The 6326-nt window shown below is 43.2% G+C and overlaps 1 long non-coding RNA gene across 1 annotated transcript; it reads left to right on the forward strand.

The window, feature by feature from the left end:
- Window positions 1-2781: 2781 nt before the first annotated feature.
- LOC121980475 lies at window positions 2782-5183 on the forward strand. Its single transcript, XR_006111549.1, has 3 exons — window positions 2782-3346; window positions 3443-3652; window positions 5019-5183. It is a non-coding gene; the product is annotated as an uncharacterized LOC121980475 (long non-coding RNA).
- The last annotated feature ends 1143 nt before the right edge of the window (window positions 5184-6326 follow it).

Below are 6326 nucleotides of genomic sequence, written 5' to 3' on the forward strand. Positions count from 1 at the left end.
ATCAGTTGAGAGTCAAAGATTCTGATATTTAGAAGACAACATTCCGCACTAGATATGGACATTCTGAGTTTTTAGTAATGCCATTTAGGTTTACCAATGCTCTAGCGGTATTTATGGATTTGATGAACCGTGTCTTTCTGGAGTATCTAGATTAGTTCGTTATTGTTTTCATCGACGACGTTTTGATCTACTCACGTTCTGAGGAGGAACACACACAACATCTTCGCATAGTCTTAGAGACTCTTCGACAACATCGTCTTTATGCGAAGTTCAGCAAGTGTGCTTTTTGGCTATCCTCAGTCAATTTTATGGGACACATGGTTTCTAGCCGAGGGATTTCCATAGACCCTCAGAAGATCGAGGCTGTCACCAGCTGGGAGTAACTGAAATCGATTCAGGAGATCCATAGTTTCTTGGGATTGGCCGGATATTATAGATGGTTTGTTGAGGGTTTCTCTCACATTGCTTTGCCATTGACACGCCTGACCAGAAAAGGTGCGAAGTTCACATGGTCAGAAGCCTGCGAGACCAGCTTTCAGGAGTTGAAGCGGAGATTAGTGTCGACACCAGTTCTGATTTTGCCTTCTGGAGAGGACGGATTCGTGCTCTACACCGACGCTTCTCTACAAGGTTTGGGTGCTATTTTGATGCAGCACAGCAGGGTAGTCTCCTATGCTTCTCGTCAGTTGAAGGATCATAAGAAGAACTACCCAGTACATCATTTGGAGCTAGCCGCTATTATCTTTACTTTGAAGATTTTGCGGCATCATCTGTATGGTATTATATTTGAGATGCTCACTAATCATAAGAGTCTCAAATATCTTTTCACTCAGAAGGAACTCAATCTCCGACAAAAGAGATGGATGGAGTTCCTGAAGGATTATGATTGTACTATTAACTACCTCCCAGGGAAAGCTGATGTGGTTGCCGATACACTTAGCCGGAAGTCCAGAGGGACTTTAGCTTTCCACCAAGTTTTGGTCACGAACTTGATTCAGGGTTTCTCCGAGTTGAGCCTTGAAGAGCAAGGGTAGACAGAGCAGGGTATCTGGTTACCATGGTTGCTCAGTCGTCGATCAGGACGAGGATTTGAGAGGCCCAGGCCGATGATCAGCGCTTACAGTTCATTGGCAACCAGATAGCTTTCGGGTAGCAGACGAAGTTCAGCCGAGATGATGAGGGTGTTATTTATTTCCGAGGTAGATTATGCATACCTTAATCTCACCCAGTTATGGAGGAATTTCTTCAGGAGGCTTATTGCTCCCATTTTGTTTCCACCCTGGTGGAACCTACATGTATCGAGATTTGAGGCATTCCGATTGTTGGAACGTCATGAAGAAAGACATCGCAGAGTTTGTAGCTAGATGTCTAGTCTGTCAGCAAGTGAAGGCTGAGCACGAGAGACTTGCCGATTTACTTCAGAGGATTCCCATTCCAGAGTGGAAATGGGAGCACATCACCATGAATTTCATGGTGGGATTGCCTAGGACATGACGAGGTCATGACGTGATTTGGGTAGTCATTGACCGATTAACCAAATCTACATACTTCTTAGAGATTCAGAAGACCAATTTGTTGGATCGATTGGCAGAGCTGTATTGTCAGGAGATCATCAGGTTGCATGGTGTTCCCTTGAGAATTATATCGGATATAGACCAGGTTCACATCCCGGTTCTGGCAGAGTCTACAGCAGGCCTTGGGTACACAACTCCATTTCAGTACAACATTCCATCCGCAGACAGATGGACAGTCAGAGCGGACCATCCAGACATTGTAGGACTTCTTGAGGTCTTGCGTTATGGATTTCAGAGGCAGCTGGGAGGACCACTTGCCGTTAGTAGAGTTTGCCTACAACAACAACTATCATTCGGCTATATAGATGGCACTGTTTGAAGTGTTGCATGGTAGGCCATGTCGGACACCCACCCTTTGGGAGGAGGTTGGGGAGGCCCAGCTACCAGAAGAGTTATGCAGATCGAAGACAGAAACCCCTGGAGTTCTCTATAGGCGACCATGTATTTTTAAGAGTCTCACCTACAAAAGGGGTGAAGAGATTTAGTCTCCGAGGTAAACTAGCTCTACGATACATTGGACCTTTTTAGATCTTGGAGAGGATTCGAGCGGTAGCTTATCGTCTGACACTACCTCCGGCTCTGGTAGGCATTCACGATGTATTTCATGTGTCCATGCTAAGGAGATACGTATCCGACCGAGCGCATGTTCTGTCAGATATATCAGTTCCAATTCAGCCTGACGTTACCCACGAGGAGGTTCCGATACGGATTCTGGACCACAAGGAGCATCAGCTGCGGAACAAGACCATTCAGCTAGTTAAAATCGGATGGTAGTATCATTCTAATGAGGAGGCCACTTGGGACCTCAAGGATACGATCCAAGCTCGATACCCCCATCTTTTTACTTGAGGTATGTGGGTTAGCTTTCCATTTAGCATTATACTATTTATCTATTGCTAGTACATGTTGTTGGAAAGTAATAAAATTTGGGGGCCAAATTTTTTATTAGCAGGGGAGAATGTAAAATAAGGTACCCAAATAATAATTAAATAATAACTTTTGATAGATAAATAATCTTATTGGTATTTTTAGAAATTTTTAGGATTTTTTAGAAATTTTTTGGGAATTTTTCGGAGCTTGTATGACTAGGTTAAGGGAATGAATTTATAGGCTTGGGGAAAGCCTATTTGGAATACCCAAAAATGAGAGATGATTGAGGAATTGAACCTAGGGTTTAATTAAAATACCTAAGTTTATAATCTTTTATTTTTATTTTTTGATCTCTGCCCGATTCTTCCCCTCTCGCTCGACGTCGCCTCTCCCTCATGCGGCGTGGAGCGTCGATCGCCTTTTCTTCCTCTTTCCCCAATGGATGCTGCGTGACGCCTCACCTCCCTCGCGAACAAAATCACTGGCCAAGCTCTTCTCCTCCTTTGCATCGCGTTTTCCCCTTCTTTCCCTCTGCCCTAGCTTCCACCCGAGCCCTTCCTCTTCCCTGATCTTGCGCTGCCGTCGACCACCACGAACACAAGATCGGTCGTCGCAGCCTGAAGATGACCGCCGTGAACCGACACTGGTCGCCAGCCACCTTAGCACCACCCAATCTCCAAATCGCCACTTCGCACAAGCTCATCTTCGGTCAGGAAAGGGAGATATGAGTTCTAGTTCCACCGATATCTCAGGTTCCAGCGCTAGATTTAGGTTGTATCGGCGTCCCAAATGGCTACCTCTTCCTCCATTGACCAATATTGAGCGGCCACCTTCGATCCTTTCATCATTGTTCTCAACAGCCGCTAGGTCCAGTCTCCATCGGAGAGGAACTACCGATTTGGGTAAGTTCGTTAACTATGGGTTCTAGGTTTTGTAAAGGTCTGGATTTTAGAATTTAGGATAGGATGTGTGTTAATTGGGTATTTGCTTTCTGGCAGTGGCTTCATAGTATCGTCAACTTCTTCCTTGCCAACTTCGATCGTAGCTTGCCCTAGTTTTCCTTGGGGAGGAAACTGCTAGCGATAAGATCTGGCAGTGGCTTTTGGGAGAAGTCAGCCACATGTCTCTTGCAGCAACCTTCTCCGGCAAGCAATTTCTGGTAGCTGCTCATCTTGGCCGTGAGTCATCAGGGATGACTTTGTTTTGAGGTAAGGTGTAGAGAATTTATCCCTTGCTTGAGCGTACACCTGTAAGTGAAGCTAGGAAAGATTAGCTAAGATTGATCCAAGTGGTTGTCTTGACAATTGAGGTTAAAATGTTGGATCTAATCTAAGCTTCAGGTTAGATCCGATTTATTTAATTAACCGAGATCAATGATAGGATTTCCTAGTTAATAGGAAATTTGGATTTAGCTATTGAATTAATTATATGCACATTGATTATAGGACTTTGATTCGAGACGAGAGTCTCGACATGAGATCTATATCGGATACGATCTCCATTTTTAGGCGGGTACCTTTGACTTATCTTTTTGATATTATCATTCTGATATGCTTAGTGAGTTATAACTAGTCGTAATAGTTATGCTTATATCTGCTTGGTATGTCACTACTTGATACCATAGTTTACCATATTGTTATCTGTTATGCATTTATGCTTATGTCCTCTTGATTCTTGCATTATGTACTTATGTAGTGATATATAATGCATTACCAGATATAGGTCTAGCTACTAGATTTACTTGACATGTGTACCAAGTTTACTACTTGGCATGTGTACCTAGATCATTGATATGGACTTGGTTTTTCTTTTGGTAAACATTATGAGGAGGTTGGTATTTTTAGGATTACATGCTTAGTGTCATGTACTATTTTGCATGATTGCATACAAAGCGATTGTCGACTCCATTGTTGTTGAACACATCGCTAGTTACATGATCTGCACACACAACTACTCATGGGTTAGTGGTTTATCAGGCAGGGTGTGTGGTAGTTTTGCTTTGTCATGCTCCGCTGGTCCACTCATGAGTAGTGTTGACTGCAGCATGGGTAGCGGGGCAAGGATCCCTCTTGACTATGACACAGGGAAATGAGAGCTTTGGCTCTCCCACTCTGTTTGGGGTAGGAGGATAGGTGTACTCCGACAGTATCCTGCTCACTCGGTCACTCAAGAGTAATGATGGCAGAGTGCACAGTTGTCATAGCCCTACCCACTCGACCTTGCCATTGTGTGTGAGGTGGCTGACTGACGTCAGGGGTGACCAAAACATTTGCATCATATGCATAAATTGCATTTATTGCTTGTGATTGTTGCATTTTGGATGTTGTATTTTTGTGGTTGCATATGATTGACATGCATATAGGATACATGTTGTGTTTGGTCTGACGACCCTTATATCTGGATAGGAGGTCCTGGTGAGTATAGCTACTTTGCTTGTTCAATTTTTTGCATTTCCTATTTTTGATCAGGAGACTATACTCCATGATTATTTCTGTTAGATATATCTTTCTATGCATGTCAGCTTGATACCCACTGAGTTGTTGAACTCACCCCATTGCTTTATTTCTATTTCAGGTTGAGGCTGTCAGGAGGTTTCAATCGTTAGTCCCCCACCTCGTGTAGATATGGTTTTCTACTTTCAGACTTTGTTTCCTTGTTTGTGATCTACATACTTGTGATGTGTAGATATTGCACTCATGGATTTTATATTGAGTTTTAGTCTACTACCCTTATTTTCCATTGCGATGGTTTTCCATTGTGGGTTGAGTTTTCCTCGAGTAGTGGAGTAGGTTGTATTATAAACTGCGTGTTATGATGTGTTGTGTAGTCAGCCGAAGGCTGATTTTTTATAAACTGCGTGGATTGATTGTTTATATTATTGTATATGTTTCGATGGTGTTGGCCGAGGATTGTGAGGGGCCCTGAGGGCTATGTAGTCAAGTTTCACATTGTCACTCGTACAGGGGAGATGCTGTTGAAATTTCCTCTAGCAGGGACTCCCCCGAGGTGTGACATTTAGTTAAAACCTCAAATAGATGGATAGAAGCTTCTATAGAAGTTGTTGTTAAAGGTTAGGTCGAGAAGCCCTTATAAGGGCTATGGAAGATGCCTTCAAAGGCCTTGAAGATGCCTCCAACCCGACAAATTTGACCCTGAACAACCTTGCCCTCATCCAAGATGAAGTATGATTCTTATCTTTCGGAAGGCACCTTCCATGTACTGAAGGCGCCTTCTATGAACAATGCCAAGGTGCCTTCTAGTGCTTGAAGGCGCCTTGGGTACTATTCACCTAAAGCTTTTCTTTGCTTTTCTTGCCCTACACAATATGTTAGTCCAATAAATCAAATAATAACCTACAAGATAAATGTTAGCACAATATTACTGAGTAGTAATTAGACTCTATCTCTCCTAAGACCAAGATCTAGTCGAGGTCTCAGTTTAGTGATCCAAAATGAACCTAAATTGGACCGACACCTATTATCCCTCAACCGCGATGCGCCCTCACCGAGTTACTCTCCTCCGGTGACTTACTTTTACTTACCAACTTGCAGTCAGTTGACTAGCCTCTTGACCCACTTGGTCTTCATGCTAGTTGTTAGGTCTGCAGACCCAACTGGACTTCTATCGACTATTAGGTCCTGCGGACCCAACTGTTCTATTTGCCAGATCTCAAGTCGGCTCATTCACCTATTTGGACTTCACACTAACTATCTAGTCCCGCAGGCCTAGTTGGATTTTAACCTGGTGTTAGGTCATTTAAACCTATCAAATCCTGCATACTTGGTAGAGTAATCAGATCACAAAAACACCTAACTCTCTTATCATTCATCAAAACTTGAGTTAGATGATTAGTACAAATTGCACCAATAATCTCCCCCTTCC

The sequence above is a fragment of the Zingiber officinale genome, chromosome 5A (assembly GCF_018446385.1).
Source record: "Zingiber officinale cultivar Zhangliang chromosome 5A, Zo_v1.1, whole genome shotgun sequence".
In the NCBI taxonomy this organism is placed as follows: domain Eukaryota; kingdom Viridiplantae; phylum Streptophyta; class Magnoliopsida; order Zingiberales; family Zingiberaceae; genus Zingiber; species Zingiber officinale.